At 38.7% G+C, this 22,260-nt stretch overlaps 1 long non-coding RNA gene across 1 annotated transcript; it reads left to right on the top strand.

Annotated features, from left to right (window-relative positions):
- Nucleotides 1-20,213: 20,213 nt before the first annotated feature.
- On the top strand, nucleotides 20,214-21,862 carry LOC120076600 (uncharacterized). The gene is made up of 2 exons (XR_005481581.2): nucleotides 20,214-20,600; nucleotides 21,586-21,862. It is a non-coding gene; the product is annotated as an uncharacterized LOC120076600 (long non-coding RNA).
- The last annotated feature ends 398 nt before the right edge of the window (nucleotides 21,863-22,260 follow it).

Here is a 22,260-nt window from a genome sequence, read left to right as displayed (position 1 = left end):
TGCGAGAACACCTCTAGAGTGTTGGAATGGGCATAAAGCTAGTTTACGTCACTTCCGTATTTGGGGTTGCCTTGCACATATGCTTGAGGCTAATCCCACGAAGTTAAAACCACGGTCGAGGTTATGTCTCTTTATAGGCTACCCTAAAGGTACACGAGGGGGTTATTTTTATGACCGATGAAAAATAGGGTGTTTGTTTCCACGAACGCTACTTTTCTGGAGGAGTATTATATAAAGGAGCACAGTCCACGAAGTAAAGTCGTGTTGCGTGAGCTTTCCAATGAAACTATTGAAACTTCAACAAGAGTGGTTGAAGAGCCTGCTACATCAACAAGAGTTATTGATGGGAGTTTTTCTAGTAGGTCGGTTTCACCTCAAGAGTTGAGGGAACCTCGATGTAGTGGGAGGGTTGCGAACCCGCCCATTCGCTATCTGGGTTTCACGAAAATCCTTGCTCTGGTAGCAGATAGCAATGTTGAGGATCCGTTGTCTTATCAGAAGGTAATGAAGGATGTTGACCGGGATAAATGGGTCAAGGCCATGGATCTCGAGTGGAGTTGATGTACTTCAAATCAGTATGGGATCTTGTAGATCAGCCTTATGGGGTAAGACCTATAGGTTGTAAATGGATCTACAAGCACAAAATGGGTGCTGATGGGAAGGTACATGCCTTCAAGACTCAACTTGTGGCAAAGGGTTATACCCACGTAGAGGGAGTCAACTATGAGAAGACTTTCTCGCCTATTGCCATATTAAAGTCGATCCGCATCCTTCTGTCCATTGCGACTTATTATAATTATGAGATATGGCAAATGGACGTCAAGACGACCTTTCTGAATGGTAATCTTGAGAAGACCATTTACATGGTACAACCTAAGGGATTCATAGTCAAAGGTCAAGAGCAAAATGTTTGCAAGCTGAATCAGTCCGTTTACGGGTTGAAACAGGTGCCTCGATCATGGAATATACAGTTTGATACTGAGATCAAGTTCTATGGCTTTGACCAAAATGTTGATGAACCTCGTGTCTACAAAAAGATCATCAATGCTTCAGTAGTCTTCTTTGTGTTGTACGTAGACGATATACTACTCATTGGGAATGATGTAGGTCTACTGACTACAGTTAAAAACTGGCTAGCGATCCAATTCCAAATGAAAAATTTGGGAGAGACTCAGTTTTTTCTAGGTATGTCTTTCGGGATCGTAAGAACAAAGTGTTGGCACTGTTTCAGGCATTGTACATCGACAACATGTTGCTTAAGTACTCGATGCAGGACTCCAATAGAGGCCTACTGATAATGGGCAGAAATGCACGTTATTACAGTGCTAAGTTCTTAAACAATACTGCCTTGCATTGATAAAATATGTTAGATTGCGTCTAAAAAGCATTAAGTTCATAACATTGTGGTCGCATGCATTCATCGCATAGAAACAGTTAATTTTTGTATTTTTATGCAGAATATACGTTGACGCAAGGTGAAAAGCGTGATCACAAGAAATCAATGATCGAGCACAGCATTACCACAAGGCTTTGCGGTGATTTGTGCTCACAAATATCTGCTCAAGAAGGATTGCCGCGTAGAGCCGGCGCAACTTGGTGGGCGCATCTGGTGAAAGGCATAATTAATCACAATGGGACAGAAAGCTGATGAGGGTCGAATCCGAATTAAGTTGACAAGCCGCTAATGATAACAAGTACACTTAGCTTTTTGGTGACAAATATTCGGTGCATCAGCCAGAGAATTAAAGCCATCCCATCTGTGCAATCATAAGAGAGAAACCGCCTTTCACCTCGAAGGCTCTATAAATACCGAAGGCAACCTTCAGAAAAGGGGTTCGGTTCTTTTTGTACATAGTTTAGCCTTGTCCATAGTTTTCCCTTATATTTTAAGGCGGAAGCGAGAGAAAGAGATTGTGCCGATAGATCGTTCCGGTGAACTTGGGAGAGTGCCAGAAGATTCAAGATTAGAGAAGGGGTCAGCTCCTGTGGAAGCAGGAATATCTTTTGAACATAATAGAGTTGACAGTGTAAAAGCCTTGGGAAGCAAGGGATTGCTACCAGGCTCTCTATCCTTATCTTCCATTGTTATTTTGTACTCAAACTCATTTATAGAAATGGAATTTACTTCTATATGTTTGTTCAGTCTTTTTTTATTACGTATGAGTAGCTAAATCTGTTGAATGGGTTGAGAAGCATTTAGCTAGCATCACTGGGGATCTTCATTCTATGCGATTATCTTGTATTATGTATACTTCATTCGTCTATTAGAGATACTCAGGAGGGTAGTTTAAGGACAAGATCTAGGCTTGGAAAAGTCAGGTTAGAATCTTGGTGGCTCGGGAGAGTCAGATTAGAACGCATAATCAAGAGATAGAAGCTTAGGAATAATCACTGTTTGCTATTAACGCATCATGCATCCTAGAGATAGGATATGATTGTGTGCTGTCACCTTGTCTTTGTGTGCATCTTGCATCATTGCATAGGAAAAGAGTAGAGACATAGGAATAAGCTTTATGGACACTTTTGCATTCAACACATGCGTCCTAGACTTAAGAGCACCAAATTTGCATTGGAAAATGATTTGCTGTTGCATGAGTGTAGCATGATCGCATAGTCTGACGCATTCCCAGGTAACGCTAGTTAAAGACCATCTCAACCCGTTCATCCGCATACTTAGTGCATCTATCACATAATCAAACTTTTCATAAATCCGCTGCATTTATTTATTTCATTACCGCAACCAACAACACCAAACAGAGTTACCGGTTACCGCAAAGTCTTCATAAAAAACTATCATCGCATATTATTTTTCCAAGTCCCTAAGTTCGACCTTGAACTTATTAGGAAACTCAGTGGGGTTTATACATGGATTTCATTGAGAAAACTTATTGCTCAAGGCAATTTTAACACCGCATTTCATTCCATATTTTCACCTCATAAAATAACGCATCAAGTTTTTGACGTCGTTGCCGGGGACTTCAACAAATTAGTGTGCTAATGGTAATTTTTCTGATTTTTTTGCAGCTCTCAATCTCTGGCGAATTACGACATGCAGATTGAGAGGATGTTCAGACGGAGACTAAGAAATAGCTGCCAACCAGAACAACTAGATAAATAAGATATGGTGGAGCAACCTAGAAATAGAGCACCAAATGAAAATAACGTCATGGCGAAAATCCTACTGGTAAACGATCGTAATAGGCTCATTAAGGATTATTCATTGCCAAACCTCTATGATTTCTTTCCAGGAATCATGAGGCCTGCCCTTGATAGAAGCCGATTCGAAATGAAATCGGTGATGCTGCAGATGATCCAAACTGGAGGACAATTCGGAGGAAGGCGTGGCGAGGACCCGCACGCCCACCTCCGTAGCTTTATAGAAATCTGTAACACTTTTGTGTTCCCGAACATCTTTGTCGAAGAAGTTCGACTAACTCTATTTTCATTTTCTCTATGTGATCAGGCAAGAAAATGGGCGTATTCCCTCGAGCCGGGAGAGATCACTTCATGGGAACAGGTCGTAGAGAAGTTTATGAAGAAATATTTTCCATCTACCGAGAATGCTAGACGAAGGAAACTAATCACCAATTTTGAAGAAGACATGAACGAATCGCTCAACGATCCCTGGGCGAGGTTTAAGAGGCTGGTCAGGTACTGTCCACACAACAGATTACCAGACTGCCTACAAATGGAAATCTTTTATCATGGTTTAAATCCTGCTTCGTAGACCGCTGCCAATGGGCAGTCGTTGGTTGTCTGTTAGATAAAACGTATGACAAGGCTAAGAACATACTGGATCGCATTTCTAAAAACCACGAGGATTAGAGAGAGAGTGATCAGAGACTGAGAATTAAAGATAACGACGCAAACAATGGTGATATTATTTCACGATAGAATCAGATGATCGCAATGATGAACCTCATTCAGGGAATTGCGATTAACAGCCCAATACCGCAAAATGGGTAAGTAAATGCAATTAATCAGAATGCCGCAAGATGTGCGACTTGCGGTGAGGGACACGCAATGGAAGAATGCCTACAGAACCCACAGTCTATTTACTTTGTGAAAAATAATCCATTCTCTTACACCTACAACCCCCGGTGGAGAAACCACCCCAACTTTGCATGGAAGAATCAGCAACAAAATTTCCAATCTGCGGCACAAAAAGAAGGGCCACCCGTATTCTTCATGCGAAATAACGGTCAGACGAGCAGTCAAGCCAGTAGTTCGTAACCACCACAATCTTCCTCATTGGAAAGTCTGTTGAAGCAGTATATCGAGAAAAATGAAATTGTGCTTCAAAACCAGGAAACGTCCATCCGCAACTCGGAGTTACAGATGGGCCAGATTGCGATCGAGCTAAAGAAAAGACCGCAAGGGGCCCTGCCGAGTTCAACAGAACTCCCATGCAACCCGAAGGGATCAGGTAAAGAGCAATGTCAAGTCATGACATTGTGGAGTGGAAAAACTGTGGAGAGAGAAAGGAAGGAGCCTAGCCAGACTGCTCCCATTACGTTGAAACCTGAGATTGCGGTGACCCAAGAAGAAGAAGGGGAAAGAGAAATGATAGAGCCAGGAGTTGCGTCCACCTCAAAGCCAACAACAAAGGGGACCATGAGAGTGTAGTTACCACCTTTTTCGCAGAGACTCAGAAAGAAGTAGAGTGATGAGGTACAGTACTAATGCTTCATGACCATGTTAAAACAATTACATATTAATATTTCGTTCAGTGAAGCGATTGAGGAGATGCCTGCATACGCGAAGTTTCTGAAGGATATGATAACCAAGAAGAGGGGCACTGGTAAGTTTGCAACAGTGGCTTTAACACAGACCTCGAATTCAATAATTCCATCGAAGATGAGCGATCTAGCGAGCTTTACTATACCTTGCTCCATTGGAGGACCGTGACTCTTCAACTTGCAGATAGATCTATGGTGCATTCAGAGGGAAAAGTGAAGGACGTGCTGGTCACCATCGTCAAATTTATCTTACCAGGCAACTTCATCATCTTAGATTACGAAGCCGACAAAGATGTGCCCATCATTCTAAGACGACCATTTTTATCAACAGGTCGTGCCCAGATTGATGTGCACAAAGGAGAGATCATTTTGAGCATAAATGGACAGAAGCTCAAGTTTAACATCATCCGTGCCATGAAGTTTCCTGACGACGAAGACCTGAATGAATCTGATGATGACCAGAGTGTGAATAAAGAACAGAAACCTGACAATGAAAATGAAGATGAGGATGCAAGCGCATCCATTGTGACATGTAATGCAATCATAGAAAAAAACAAAAAAAGGAAGAAGAGATGATCGTAACCCAAAAAGAAGAGCCAACAGAAAATGAAGAAAGAAAAACAACGCAACCGTCCTTGAAAGAACCACCAATAATAGAGTTAAGACCTTGCTGAATCACCTAAAGTATGGCTTTTTGGGGCAGAATGAAAAGCTGCCAGTCATTATTTCCTCTGAGCTTAATGAAGACCAGAAGAATGCGTTGCTGAGCATTCTAAGAAAACATGTGCGAGCAATTGGCTGGATGCTCGCAGACATTCAAGAATTAGCCCCACATACTGTATGCACCAAATTCATCTCAAAGAAAACCTTAAGGTATCGATCGAATATCAGTGCAGACTCAACCCTGCGATGAAAGAGGTCATTAAAAAGAAGATCATCAAGTGGTTAGATGCAGGCATTATTTATCCGATAGCAGATAACACGTGGGTCATCCCCGTGTAGTGCATGCCAAAAAAAGGCAGCATGACGGTAGTCCCCAACGAAAATAATGAGCTGATACTGCAAAAGATCGTCACTGGGTAGCGTATTTGCATGGACTACCGCAAGCTGAATGTGGCAACGAGGAAAAATCATTTCCCTTTACCGTTCATTGACCAAATGCTAAATTGTGTAGCCGAAAATGACTTTTACTACTTTCTGGATGGGTATGCCGGCTATAATCAAATTATGATTGCTCCAGAAGATCAGGACAAGACCATATTCACCTGCCCATATGGGACTTTTGCTTTTCACCGCATGTCGTTCGGCCTTTACAATGCGCTGAACACGTTCCAAAGGTGCATGATGGCCATCTTTTCGGAATATCTTGAGGACTCTGTTGAAATCTTCATGGACGACTTCTCTGTCTATGGGCACAACTACGAAGTCTGTCTATCCAACCTAGAGAAGATACTGAAAAGATGCAAGGAGACAAATCTCGTTCTTAACTGGGAAAAATGTCATTTTATGGTGAAGGAGGGCATTGTGCGGGGGAACAAGGTATCTCGGGACGGGTTGGAGGTGGATAGAGCAAAAATAGAAGTAATTGAAAAAGTCCCACCTCCAACAAGTGTAAAGGATGTAAGGAGTTTCTTGGGGCAAGCCGGATTCTACAGACGTTTTTACAAGGATTTCTCAAAAATAGCACGATCACTGAGTGCGTTGTTGGAAGTTGATAGGAAATTCAATTTTGATGATAATTGCCGCAACGCATTCATGATTTTAAAAAACGCATTGACGACTCCACCCGTTTTGGCGTGCCAGATTGGACACTTCCCTTTGAAATAATGTGTGATGCAAGCGGGTATGCAATGGAACCAGTACTAGCACAGAAGAGAAAAACAATATTGCATCCCATCGCATATGCAAGTAAAACTTTAAACCCTGCTCAGACTAATTACACCATCACAAAAAAAGAGCTGCTTGCGATAATATTTACGTTAGAAAAGTTCAGAGCATATCTGCTAGGAACAAAAGTGCTCATCCATACTGACCACTCGACGATAAAATATCTGATGACAAAGAAGGACATAAAGCCGAGGCTGATCAGATGGGTTCTCCTCCTTCAAGAATTCGATATGGAAATAATTTACCGCAAGGGGACAGAGAACAAAGTTGCGGATCATTTATCCTTATTGGAAAATCTGGAGGTGGACCGCAAGGAGTCAGAGGTGAGCGCAGTGTTTTTGGATGAGTAGCTATTTCAGATTGAAGAAATGTCATGGTATGCTGACATAGTCAACTATCTGGCTTGCGATAAATTTCCTAAAAATTATACCTACCACCAACAGAAGAAGCTCAAACATGAATACATATATTATTATTAGGATGAGCCGAATCTGTATAAGAGGGGGTCTGACCAGGTCATGCGACTATGTGTACCGGAAGTTGCTCATCAACGCATATATATATATATATATATATAAATTAATTTATTAATTTTAATTTTGAATTTTAAATGGAGGGAAATAACTTCCCTCCCTTTAATTCTCTCTTCATCCCACGATCAAAGTAGGTGGTTGTGAATGAAATACTCCTTCTTCCTCTTGCAGTTTACAGAAGACAGACAAATAGTTCTCTTAGAAAAATTCTCTGAATTTCATCTCTCCTCTCCTCTCAAACTTTCCCTCTCTCCCAAATTAACACTATATTTTGGAGTGTCTGATAGTCAATGGATATTAAATAATTTTATTAATTTAAATAAAAAAGTTTAATTAACTATTCAAGTACCATTGGAGCTTCAATTTAGAGGTTCATGATGTCTCCTCTGTAGCTCAATAGGAATTAAATGAAAATCAATTTTGGATTAATTTGAATTGTTCAAATTAATTGAGGGAATTAATTATATGTGATATAATTAATTTTACTTAATTATATATATGATATAATTACTATAATTTATAAGATACATTATAATATTAAGTTTATTTGAGAGGAAATAAATATTTGAATATGATTCAAATATTAATTCATATAATTAAATTTAATATAAATGTGATTTATATTAAATACCATTAATGTGAGCATTAACACTATAAGTTATATTGTATATGATACGATAAAACTATATGTTATATATATATATATATATATATATATATATATATATATATATTATTTTATTAATTTTAATTTTGAATTTTAAATGGAGGGAAATAACTTCCCTCCCCTTAATTCTCTCTTCATCTCACGATGAAAGTGGGTGGTTATGAATGGGATAGTCCTTCTTTTTGCTGTTTACAGAAGACAGAAAAATAGTTCTCTGAGAAAAATTATCTGAATTTCATCTCTCCTCTCCTCTCAAACTTTCCATCTCTCCCAAAATTCACAGAGCCCATACAATTTCTGTGATTCTCATCCCAAAAGAGAATACAAGAGACTCTAATTGGTGATGGCCATCTTGGTTCGAGGGATCGTTTTCATTCGTGAAAATTTGGAAAGAAAAGAAAATTTGTGAAAAAGATCAAATTTTCCAAGGTAAGGGTTTCTACCCTAATTCTTCCTTTTATTTTCTTTTTTAGCATGTTGTATTTTCTATTGATTGCATAAATTTGTTTCTATAAAATTCAATTATATGAAAACCATAAATTTGGACGATCCATGTTTTCGCTCAAGGCCTTCACAGATTCCTTCAGCTGTTAGGGTTCTTATCGAGCTATGTTAATCACATTTTTGGGGTTTGTGCCCTAAAGTCTCGTGTCCAATAGTTTTTAAACAAATTTGTACGAACACTTGTGATGTATAATATAAATGATATTTACTTCACTACTTGACTTTGTACATTTAGATGTTTTTCATTTTACCATAAACCAATAAACTTAAAATCCCTGTTTATCTGTATGTGACTCAAGCATGTATGTAGTGACATACAAGTGGATCATGTCTTGAGTGATAAGCAAAATGGTCTGTAGTTTATAGATATAGGAGGGAAACCTTATCCTGGTAACGCTACGGATGCAGCTCACTTTGTGGAATGGTCACAAGTGTTGTGACTTGTTACAGATGGTCTGATCCTGATCATTCGTGTAGGGGACATGTGAGCGGGGGCATCCTATACAAAGAGTTTGTATAAGACCTAACCACGAAGTGTTAACGTCTCGTTATATAACACCATTCATAACTAAGACTTCACTTCACTAGGATGATCATAGGTAACATGACCTCAATCCTGAGTGAGTTGGGAACTTCTGCCATTGAGGGTGGTTCTTTGATTTGCATGGGTGCGAGAAGCAGAACGCCGACTCAAACTACCATTTTGGAGATTCGTCTGATTTGGAAGCTGAGAACGCAGCTACATAAGATGGAATTCACTTCTTCCTTGAGTCAGGGGTAAGTAGATAGATAGCTCCCTTAAGGCCTGATTCCAGGTTTGAACGATGTGGCGCCACGCACCTTCTTATGGCATGAGAGGTCTTCACACATAGTAGGACTATATTGTATTGTTCATTAGAGGGATCAGTGGTACTTAAGAAGGAAGATGTAATTATAGGGGCAACACGGTAAATTGACCTGCTGTAATTACGAGCATCTGTGAAGGGTCATCGTACTGATGATTGGTTATATCCAATGGACATAGAAATACATCTATGGCAAGAAGAGTTCAACTGTCGGTCTTTAGTGGAATGCCTGCAGTTAACTGATAGTGGATATCGTGACTAAAGAGTTTAGTAAGCTATTCACATACCGTTGGAGCCTCGAGCCATAGGTCAATAAGGTCCCTTTGGTAGCTTGGATACAAGTTGTTTTTGGGTCAATTTGAAATGTTCAAATTGACAAGAGGGAGTTCAATTATATATGATATAATTGAACAAGTTAATTAAATATAATATAATTAACTTTATGTATCAGATACATTAATTTGGAGGAAATTGGATATAAATATGATTTATATCTAGTAGAGGAAAAAATATTATAATTAATATTTGATATTAATTTATAAGTTATGAATGTGATAAGATCGCATTAATTGGACGGTTATAAAGGAAATGGGAAGGCGTCTCTTCGTTTAGAATAACGAACAAGTGCATTATAAATAGCAGACGGTATGTTGATCTCTATGTGCGCGGGTATTGCGAAAAAGATAATGTCACCATTTAGAAAATCAGTGCCTATATGATAGGACTGTACAATCGCTTACATATACGATATTGCTAAGCGATCACATACCAATTACACCGTCGCACGCTATTATCCAAACGATCGTTTACCTTTTTACTAAGTGATCGTTTAGCTCCCGGTATTTACTAAACGATCGTATAGATGATCGCTTAGTTTTTCCTACGCAATCGTTTTGGACGATCGCTTACTTTTGCTATACGATCATACAATTTACCTAAACAATCGAGCATATTGTCTATGCGATAGACGACCGTATCTCCCACTTGCTTGATCGTTGTGTACGGTCGCTCTTCCTCCTTCCCTCTACCAAATCCGAACAAAGCCCACACTTTGGATTCTCACTCCAAGAATACTGAGAGCTCTATGTGGTGTTGTCTTCTCTGGTTCATTCTGTTCGAGTGGTGACTGTTCGAGGTAGACGGTTGGGCTTCAGACTCGAGAAATTTTCATCTGGTATGATTTCTTGATCCCTTTAGCATTATGAAAGTATGTTTGATTGTATATGCAGTAATTCTGTCACAATGAATCGGAAAGTTCCTTCACATCACTTGTTGTGAGCCTTCGAGTTCATATCCTATGTCTATGTTTCAGTGTTCCCCTGTGATCACTACTTATGAAAGTGTGCTTTCGAGTTCACCCTTTATGTCTATGCCTACGCCTACGATGCGTAATGTATACCTAAGACTCAATAGGAAGGCTAACAGTTCACCTAGTGGGCTCAGTAGTAGGTCTCTTATGGGGTATTTTTATACTCATTCTTCTCTCTTCCTGTTTTTCAGGTAAACATAAAGATAGACCGACAAATAACCAAAGGAATCTGTAACCTGACCACTGGGACTTGACATTGTTGGAACGTACCAATGCGCAGCGGAAATGACCAGGATCTATAAGTACTTTAATTCATTAATTTTGGCAGAAATGAAAACATATTTCAGCAGAAACAAATGGGTTACGTGACATACCTTTGAAGATTTTTCTCTAAACTTGAACTTAGCTGCAAATCTCCTCTGAATTTTGTTGTAGACCACCCGAAGATCTTCCCTACTATCTTCTTGGTACTCTAGATTGTGTAGTAGGACTCAAAATAAGCTGAAATCAAGGGAATTTGGAGACAAGCTCACTGCAGCAACCCAACGTGAAGAACACCCTTCTTCTTACGAATTTTTCAAAAAAATTTTGATCGGTTACCTTTTCTTCAAAACACTCCAATCTCTTCAATATATTGCAAACATTCATGCAAAGAGATTTGCTACATGAGATGCAACTCATGCTTGGAGTTAATGAAGACTTGGAGATGTAGGTTGTCAGTGAGCTACTTGGAAGAAGACAATGGAGAAAATTAATTTTCCATTATGTGTTTTTTTTTCTTTCTTTTTCAATTTATTAAATATTGATTTCATATATCAATTCTTTTAATAAAATTGAAAATATTATTAATTTTATAAAATTAATTTTCTTAATAAAATTAATAAATAATTATTTAAACAATTTAAACAATTCTAATCAATTTAATATCAAATATTAAATTAATTTTTACACAATTCCATATTCAAATATTTAAACCATATTTAAATATTATTTCTCCAATTTCATTTAATTCTAATTTGAACACTTCAAATTAACTTATCATGCTACTCTAGAGCTAATCCATTTACGAGCTAGTAGGGGGACCTCACGGACCTACAGATCATGGGCTCCAACGATCCGAGATTAATTGGTTAAACTCATTAGACCAATCTAACCCTCATTCGGTAACTAATGGGTGATTCCACTAAAGCCCATTGCTGAACTCCCCACACTGTAGATATATTATATCCACTCGATATAACCATGATTAGTAAGTAAACCCTTCACAGGTTGTTCGTAATAACGGCTGGGTCGAATCTCTGTTTTACTGCCGAAATTACCTCTTGTTCTTTAAGTCCCACTGATCCCCTAATGAACAATTCATTTGTGATCCAATCAACGAATTGAATCCCTCTTAGGCCAATGAGAGGGTGAAGCCTCTTGTTCAAGACCCAGAATCAGCACTTGAAGGGAACAACCTCTCTACTAACCCTAATCGGGTAGGAGTGAATTCCGTCTTGCACCCTATGTCTCCAGCTATTCTTCGATCTTATACCCAAAATGGGAGGCTTATTGAGCAGAGGTAGTTGGTTTACTCTCACCATTTGCAGATCAAAGGATAATCCCGACCAAACAGGAGTTCATAGTTATCTCAGGATTAAGGTCAAGTTACCTAGGTCATCACTTTGAAATAGCCAGTCATAAACAATAAATAACGTTATAAAGTAAGATTGACTGGTTTCATGGTCCGATCTTGCACAAAACTCATTTGCACAGGACGCCCCCACTCCTCATGTCCCAACATGCACGAATTAGGATCACTTCGTATGTAGCACTTTACAACTCTTTGTAACAACTATAGAGTAGGTCGCATCCAATAGTGTTATCAGAATAAGACATCCAACCTTATTCATATACTATAGATCATTTTGACTATTTACTCGAACCTGATCCACTTGTATGTCTCCACATAAAGTTCAAGTACTCATATAATAGTCAGGGACTTAGGTTTATTGGATTTCTAAAAAAAATAAAATATTCAATAACGACTTATTGAATTTTCAGATTAAGTTCTATTGTTTACAAACCATGAGTTTTAGGACATAAAAATCAACATACATCGCTTCCACACTTAGTTCTTTTTTAAATTGACATGATTTGGTTTAGGAGTCTAGCAATTAAAACTCTTGGTTAATTCATTTATTCATTCATTAATTTATTTGTTTGCTTAATTTATTCTAAATTAAAGTCAAGGGTATTCCAAACAGTGTTTTCAAGTTTTTATTATTTTAGAGCTTTATTTTATGAAATAAAAGTTTTATTTCTTTTATTTAGTTTTTCTTCGAGAAATACAATGTCAAGCCTATGCATGCATGTAATAGTGTCCTAGAAGTGTAATAGAAAGTTGAGTTGTTATAGTTGGTAACAAAGCCAAAGTTTTAGGTTTTGTAGACTGACTTATTAAGTAAGTCTACAATGTCCCATTAGCCACTAACGGATTCTTCATCCTCGCCAAGTATGTCCCTTAAGGGAAAATCCATGAGGATTATATGCACGAAACTTTACTTGAATTATAGTTGTAATCGACAAGATTTCTTGTAAGGGTATTTGATAAAGTTGACTGTGTACGATTATTAAGAGATGGCACCATGAATGAGAGCAAGGCACAGTTGAGGTAAGAACGTTAGAAGGGAGCAAGATCTTGAAGTACAAGACCCTGGGGTGCAAAATCTAGAAGTGTGGGACTCGCCTAAACATGAGAACCTCCCGCCGCCTACTGACCCTTCTAGGTCAACATGGCAAATAGTTAGAGTAAGAAGTGGGACCTGAAATTCCATCGTGTCCCTGCAAGTATAGACACCCCCAGAGCTCCCGGCTGAGTACAATGCCATAGTTGCAGTGATTAGAAAAGTTGTTATGAAGGTTGTGGTGGGGCAACTAAAGGAAATTCTGGTGGAATAGATAGCTTAACATGTTCAATCGCAGCAGGTACTGCCCCCGCAGTTCCCGATGCTACAAGTTCAGAATAAGGATCAGGCATCAAATTAACCTGTGACAGGTTTTTCTGTAGAGGCTATAAACCTACGGGAATTCAAAAAATATGACCATTTGACATTCGATGGGTCACTAAGGACCCTATTGAGGCTGAGTTGTGATTGTCTTATGTAGAAGGTATTTTTGGTATATGAAGTGCCCAAAGAATAGAAACTGCAATATGTTGCCTTTGTACTCGTCGATAATGTCAAATGCTTGCTATGTTTAGCAGAGAGGATGATAGATGCTAACGGTGGCGGGAGGAGGGGGGATAGGCAACATTGGACCAATTCAAGGAACAATTCTACGAAAAATTACATCTCTGCCCATGTGAGGTATAACAAGCAAGCCAAATTTATGAAACTAAAGCAAGAGACCATGATAATGGAAGGGTATGAGGAGAAGTTCGATGAGTTATCTTGTTTCGCCCCCGATTTAGTGTCCACTGAAGCAACGAGAGCTGAGAAATTTGTTCAGAGACTCCGAGATGGGGTGCGAGGCACCGTACAAGCGTTTGAGCTGACTACCTATGCAACAACATTCCGTGCAACAACACAAGTAGGCTACCCATCGGGTTTTGAGTTTTTGAAGTCTTTAGTAGTGGAACCCACCTCGGGTCAGAAGAGAAAAGCAGACCAGAGAGCTTCAGAGCCTCCACAGAAGACCCAGAACACAGACAGACCACTGGGACATATCAAGCATCAAGCTTTTGTTTTAGGAGAGGTCTGTAGGGATAGACCCATGTGTAAATCGTGTGGGAAGCATCATTGGGGACGTTGTTTGATCGGTACAGGGACTTGCTTCATGTGCAAACACGCAGGACATACGTCTGACTAATGCCCTAATGGTAGTTCTGGAGATGGTAGTGGTCAGCCCTCGAATTCACAATAGGGAAGTTCAAATCGACAATAACAATAAGGTTGAGTTTATGCTACAACTCGGCGTGCGGTAGATAATTTAGACTTAGTGGTGACAGATACACCCCCTATTTTGGAACATTATGCTCTTGTATTGTTTGACTCTGGTTCGACGCATTCGTTCATATCGTCTTTGTTTGTTAAGCCCACTAGTATAGAATGAGAGCCGTTGCATTATGTATTGTCAGTTTCTACTCCATTTAGAGATATTTTTCATGTGCCACAGAGGGTAAAAGCATGCCAGCTTGTAATAGTAGAGTACATGTTAGATGAGACTTTGTTAGTCCTGGATATGAAAGTTTTCGATGTTATATTAGACATGGATTGGTTGGCTACCGACCATGCCATCATAGATTTCTTTCGTAAAGAAGTTATCTTTAGCCCACCTGCGGAAGCTAGTTTTATGTTTAGAGCAGTTAAGACTGAGGCTTCACCAAGGTAGTCTCAACTTTAAATGTTAGGAAGATGGTTAGCCAGGGTGCTTGGGGCATTTTGGCCAGTGTAGAGGATACCTGAGACCTTAAGATCACCTAGTCATCCGAACCAGTTTTGAGGAAGTACCCAGATACTTTTTCGGAGGATCTCCCAGGCTTGCCACCGTGTAGAGAGATATGTTTCACTATTGAGCTAGAACTAGATACCATCCCGATCTCTAAAGCTCTTTATATAATGACTCCAGCAAAACTGAAAGAGCTTAAGACCCAATTGCAAGAGCTGCTTGACAAGGGTTTCATACATTCAAGTGTGTCACCTGTTGGAGTTGATGCCCTAAAGTCTTGTGTCCTGTAGTTTGTAAATAGTTTGTACGAACGCTTGTGTTGTATAATATATGATATTTTACTTCACTTCTTGATTTTGCTCAGTTGTTTGTTTTATTTGCTTTACCACAAACCAATAAGCCTAAAATCCTTGATTATCTGTATGTAACTTAAGCATGTATGTGGTGACATACAAGTGGATCATGTCTTAAGTGATAATCAATCTGTAGTATATGGATATAGGAGGAAAACCTTATCCTGGTAATGTCGCGGATACGGCCCGCTTTGTGGAATGGTCACAAGTGTTGTGACTTGTCATAGATGGTCTGATCTTGATCATTCGTGTAGGGGACATGCGAGTGGGGGCGTTCTAGACAAAGAGTTTGTATAAGACCTGACCACAAAGTGTTAATGTCTCGTTATATAACACCGTTCATGACAGAGACTTCACTTCATTAGGATGACCATAGGTAACATGACTTCAATCCTTAGTGAGTTGGGAACTCCTCCATTGAGGGCGGTTCTTTGATTTGTATGGGTACGAGTGGCCAGGTCGCCGACTCAAACCTACCATTTTGGGGATTTGTCTGATTTGGGAGCTGGGAACTCAACTACGCAAGATGGAATTCACTCCTTCCCCGAAGCAGGGGCAAGTAGATAGATAGCTCCCTTAAGGATTGATTCCAGGATTTGAAAATGTGGCACCACATACCTTCTCTTAGCCCGAGAGGTGTTCACATATAGTTAGACTATGTTGTATTGTTTATTAGAGGAATCAATGGTACTTAAGGAGTGAGATGTAACTACAGGGGCAAAATGATAAATTGGCCTAGTTGTACTTACAAGCATCTGTGAAGGGTCATCATACTCATGATTGGTTATATTTGATGGACACAGACATATATCTGTGGTAAGAAGAGTTCAACTATTGGTCTTTAGTGGAATGCCTGGTAGTTAACGGATGGTGGATCTCGTGGCTAAAGAGTTTAATCAGCTATTCACGTACGATTGAAACCTTGAGCCACAGGTCCATAAGGTCCCCTAGGTAACTTGGATAAAGTCGAGAATAAGTTTTTGGGTCAGTTTGAAATGTTCAAATTGACAAAAATGAGTTCGATTATATATGATATAATTGAACTGGTTAATTATATATGATATAATTGACTAAATGTATGCAATACATTATTTTTTAGGAAATTAGATATAAATATGATTTATATCAAGTGGAGGAGAAATTACTATAGTAGATATATGATATCAAACTATAGGTAAGAATATAATATGATTATCTTCATTATTTATTTAATAGTCAGTTATATGATAATTGACAGGAAATTTATCCTAAATCGTGCGAAAGTGGGAATATTGATTTCGGTTATTGTAACTGAAGAATAAAATAAAAATTGTTTTCATTTGGCAAAGAGTTTGAAAAAATCACTCACAGTGTGGAAAACTTCACGATCGCTTAGTTGAAAGCCTATACGATAATGCCCATCACCTAGACGATCGCACACCCGAGCTGAACTAAATGATCGCACGTATTCTCTAAACGATCACTCAGTTTCTCTAAACGATCGCTTAGTGTGCCGAGTTTTTGTAAATGATCACTTACTAATTACTAGACGATCGCTTAGTAAAACCTACACGATCGTGTACCTTTCTCTAAGTGACGAGCATCTGACTATACGATAGTCACCTACTATCTCCCACTTGCTTGTCGTTCGACACGATCGTTATTTCCTCCTCCCTCTACCAATTCCATCAAAGTCCACTCTTTGGATTCTCACTCCAAGAATACCAAGGGCTTCAAGTAGTGGTGTCGTCCCCGTTGCTCCTTGTTCGTGCACTGCCATTCGTGTAGATGATTGTGGTCCTAGTAGCCGACTGATTGCGGGGTGATAAGGACAGTAGAGGAGTTGCTTCCACTAGATTGAGTTCGAGTGAAGACAGTATTCAACTGGTATGTTTACTCAATCTATTGTATTTTATTTGTTAAAGCATACCTATAATTAGTGTTACAATGCATATCTGTTTGTTAGAATGTGTGTGTGGTAATTCGGTCACAATGAAATAGGAAAGATCCGAACGCGCTCATGGATACTCTTGTATAAGAGTTCCTTCAATCTTGGGGTGCACCAGTGTTATTTGTAAAGAAAAAGGAAGGTTCATTATGCCTGTGCATAGCTATAGAGAGTTGAATAAGGTAACCATCAAGAACAAGTATCCACTCCCCAAAATTGATGACTTGTTTAATCAGTTACAAAAAGCTAGAGTGTTTTCTAAGATTGACCTCCGGTCAGGTTACCACCAACCGAGGATAAAGAACAGCGATATCCTTAAGAATGCATTCCGTTATAGATATGGACATTACGAGTTGATTGTAATGTCGCTTGGTTTGACCAATACTTTAGCGGTGTTCATGGATATGATGAATAGAGTGTTCAAGAATTTTCTTGACACCTTTGTGATAGTTTTCATTGATGTCATCTTAGTCTACTACAAGACAGAGGCAGAGGATGAGAAGCATCTACAAAAAGTCTTGGAAACTCTGAGGGAGAATAAGTTGTATGCTAAGTTCTCCAACTGTGAATCATTCTTCATCAAGTATTTTTTTTCTAGGGCACATGATGTCAAAGGATGGGATTTTTCGTGGACCCAACAATGATTAAGGCAGTTACCAATTGGCTTCATCCCATGATAGTTAATGAAGTGCGTAGTCTTCTGGGGCTAGCTAGTTATTATCATCGGTTTGTAAAGAATTTTTCTCACATAACCACCCTTTTTGACTCAGTTGACTAGAAAGGGAGCTTTGTTTGATTGGAGTAAAGCCTGTGGGACTGTTTCATAATCTCAAGCAGAAGATGGTTTCTGCACCAATTCTTATAGTACGAGATGGTTTCAAAGGTTTTTATGATTTATAGTGATGCTTCTAAGAAGGGGTTAGGTTGTGTGCTTATGCAACATGGTAAAATAGTTGCCTATGCCTCCCTCTTGTTGAAGAACCATGAGCGAAATTATCCTACTCACAACTTAGAGCTAGCGACGAAGATTTTTGCCTTAAAGATTTAGAGACACTATTTGTATGAGGAAAAGATATAAGACTTTCACTAATCATAAGAGTTTGAAATACTTCTTCACCCAGAAAAAGTTGAATATGAGATAGCGCAGGTGACTTGAGTTAGTGAAAGGTTATGATTGTGAGATCTTGTATTACCCAGACAAGCCAAATGTGGTGACCGATGCTCTCAGTAGGAAGACAACTCATTCAACAACCTTAATCACCAAACAGGTTTAATTATGTAATGATTTTGAACGAGCATAAATCGTACTAGTAGTGATTGAAGTCACCTCGCAGCTAGCACAGTTGACGGTACAACTTACTTTGAGGTAGAGAATTATAAATGCACAGTAGGGAGATTCGTACCTTGTTCAGAAATTCCATTCGGTGGAGTTAGATCAAGACAATGAATTTTCAGTGTCCTTGGATCATGGTCTTCTTTATCAAGGATGTTTATGCGTATCTGCAGACAGTGGTCTTAGGAGCGAATTATCGACAGAAGCTCATAAATCCTCACTTTCGATATATCCTAGCAGCACCAAGATGTATTAGAACTTAAAATGGTGTTATTAGTGGTTAGATATGAAGAGGGAGATAGCTGAATATGTCAGCAAATGCTTAGTCTGTCAGTAGGTGAAGGCCTCAAGACAAAAGTCAGCGGGTCTGTAACAGCCCTTCAGCATACCAGAATGGAAATGGGAGAGTGTGTCCATGGATTTCATTGTGGGTTTACCAAGAAATACGAAAAGTATTCAGTGATATGGGTGATAGTGGACAGACTCACTAAGATAGCACTTTCATTTCGGGGAAACCCATGTATTCGATGAATAAATGGACACAACTGTACATGAAAGAGATAATGAGATTGTATAGGGTTTTAATGTCGATTGTATCCGACAGAGACCCTCATTTTACTTCCAGTTTTTGGAAGAGCCTCTAGGTAGCATTGAAGACTCGGTTGTATTTTAGTACAACCTTCCACCCTTAGAGTGATGGGGAAATGGGGTGCTTGAACCAGACGTTGGCAGATATGTTGCGTGCTTGTGCGTTGGAATTTCTAGGGAGTTGAGACTTTCATCTGTATTTGATAGAGTTTGCATATAATAAAAGTTATGGGGCTACTATTGGCATGTCGCCATTTGAGGCTCTATATGATAAAGGCTACAGATCTCCTGTTTGCTGGGGTGAGGTTGGTGAATAAAAGTTGGTGGGAACTAAGCTAGTGCAGATGACTAATGAAGCCATGTAGAAGATTAGGGCTCAAATGCTAACAAGGAAGAGTAGACAGAAAAGTTACCTAGATATTAGGAGTAAAGATCTTGAGTTTGAGGCAGGGGATAAAGAGTTCCTGAAAATAGCACCTATGAAAGGTGTTATGAGGTTTTGAAAAAAGGGAAAGCTAAGTTCACGTTTTGTTGGGCCATTCGAAGTCTTCGAGCGAATTGACCTTGTGGTCTATTGATTAGCTTTGCCACCGTCTCTCTCTGTAGTCCATAATGTTTTTCATGTCTCCATGTTGAGGAAGTATGTGATAGATCCATCCCATGTGGTAGACTTAGAGCCTTTACAATTGAATGAGAGTCTGACTTATGTAGAGGAACCTATCTAAATCCTAGCTGAAGGGGTGAAAACTTTGCATAATCAGAGAACTAGATGAGGATATGGTACCCGAGCTCTTCCAGGGTTAGAACTTTCGAGGACGAAAGTTCTTAAGGGGAAAAGAATGAGACGTCCCAGAATTCTAAGGTAAATTCAATTTGTATTTGGGAATATTGTTGTTGGAAATTAAAAATGGAATTTGATATTTTTTGGGATTTAAAAGTATATGATAAGTGATTTGGAGATCTGGATAAAGTTAGTTTTGATTTTTTTATTATGTGATGTTTTGAGGGAAGTAGGGAGTTTTTTAAAAAGAGTTTGAGGTTTGTTAGGAAAGATATTTATATAAAGATATATTTATTTAGAAAAAAGGATTAGGGTTGTTAAAAGAGATTTCATTTATGTATTAGGGTTGCCTCGTTAAGTGTGCAAGACAGAGAAAAAAAGAAGAAATTTTTTTTCTCTTCTCCGACCGCCCCCCTCTCTGCCAACTTCACAGTCGCAACTGACGTTGCTAGACTGTCAAGAATGACACCACCATCTTCACCACCCAGTTGAAGTCTGCACATCCACGTGCCGTTCGTGCGACTCAGCCATCCAACATTCGATGGCAGACCCAGCTGGCGTCTCTAGACATGCGAGGTCCTTCTAGTAGCTGCGCTAGCTTCCTTCGGACGCCAAAGGCCTAGCCAACCTTCTGTTCATCGAACGGACGCGGGCAACCACTTCTATCGCCGGATTGATGTCAAATCTCGATGGATTCTTGTTTTGGGTAAGAGATTTTTTAGGGTTTAGAGGTTTTTCTTTAATACCCCTTAAATATTAGTTTCAATGTGCTGATACCCACAGTATTCTAGATTTTAGGTCGGTAATTTGGAGCCTTCAGAGTTGCTATCCAGCAACATTAGGGATCAATTTTGGCGGTTTTGATAAATATTTACGATTACAAAAGTTTCCAAGGATGACCTTATTGATGATTGGTGCTTTAAATCAGGTCTAGCACCTAAAAAATTTTTTGCTTGTAATTTTTGGGTCGTACTGATTTGGGAGTGTTGAGGTCATTTTGGTTCAACATTTGGAAATATATCGGTTAAATTGTTTGTTGGGCTGAGATCCTAAGGTTGTGACTTAAATTTAGATGTTCTTTTGTTTAGGAGTTTGATCCAAGAATACTTTAATTCCAAAAGAGGGTGAATTGCTAATCAATTTGAGCTTAATATCAAGGTAAGCGATTTACTACTGATTCGCCCTCGAACCCAAGTTGGTGTTAAGTATATGATTTCCCTAAAACATGATTCTATATGTTGGACTGAATTATTATGACTGGCTACGATGTACTGTTGAGAGAGTTATGAAGGCCTATTGGTGAATGGATTGTTGAGGCCGTTGTGGAAACTCTTAAACATGTTCTAAGTTTATGATTGTATTCTTATGACTATATTAGACTAATAGTGGTTGATAGGATTTTTATCGGGCTATGTATATCGAATGTTGTGAGCCTTCGAGTTCATATCCTACGTCTATGTTTCGGTGTTCCCTTAGGATCACCACCTATGCTTATGATTGTAACCTTTCATGATCACTACTTATGAAAGCGTGCCTTTGGGTTCGCCCTTTATGCCTATCTATGCCTATGCCTACAATGCTTAATGTATACCTGAGTCTCGATAGGAAGGCTAACAGGTCACCTAGTGGGTCAGTAGTGGGTTGCTTATGAGGTATTTTTATACTCATTATTTTCTCTTCCTGCTTTTCAGGTAAATGTAAAGATAGACCGGTGAATGATCAGTGGAATCTGTGACTCGGCTGTTGGGACTTGACATTGCTTCCGCACTTTTTTTTTATTTTTTATTTTTTTTTAAATTGACATGATTTGGTTTAAGAGTCTAGCAATTAAAACTCTTGGTTAATTCTTTTATTCATTTGTTAATTTATTCTAAATTAGAGTCTATGGTATCCTAATCGGTATTTTAAGGTTTTTATTATTTTAGAGTTTTATTTAATGAAATAAAAGTTTTTATTTCTTTTATTTAATTTTTCTTCAAGAAATACAATGTCAGATGTATGCATACATGTTACATAATCTTAGAAGTGTAATGGAAAATCGTAGGATGTTAAAAAAATCTGATGACATGAAAAAATCGATCAACCCAACCCAACCCGTGCAGTTTGGATTGAGTTATCAACTCATTTGAATTGAGATGAGTTCAAATGAATGAAATTTTTTTGGGTTGGTTGGTTCAAAGGTTCACCTAAAGTAACTCAAACCAACCCGAACCAACCCAAACTTATTTTTTACTTTACAATATGTATTTTTTTTATTTATGATACAATTATATATACATATATATTTATTCTTGTTTTGTTTAATTTCATTACGTTTTAGATAATTTATTCTCTAACAACTCATAAAAATAGTTTTTTAATATTTT

Source organism: Benincasa hispida, chromosome 4, assembly GCF_027475165.1.
Source record: "Benincasa hispida cultivar pf3 chromosome 4, pf3_genome.v1.1, whole genome shotgun sequence".
Lineage (NCBI taxonomy): Eukaryota > Viridiplantae > Streptophyta > Magnoliopsida > Cucurbitales > Cucurbitaceae > Benincasa > Benincasa hispida.
This window is presented reverse-complemented; position numbering and strand designations above follow the sequence as displayed.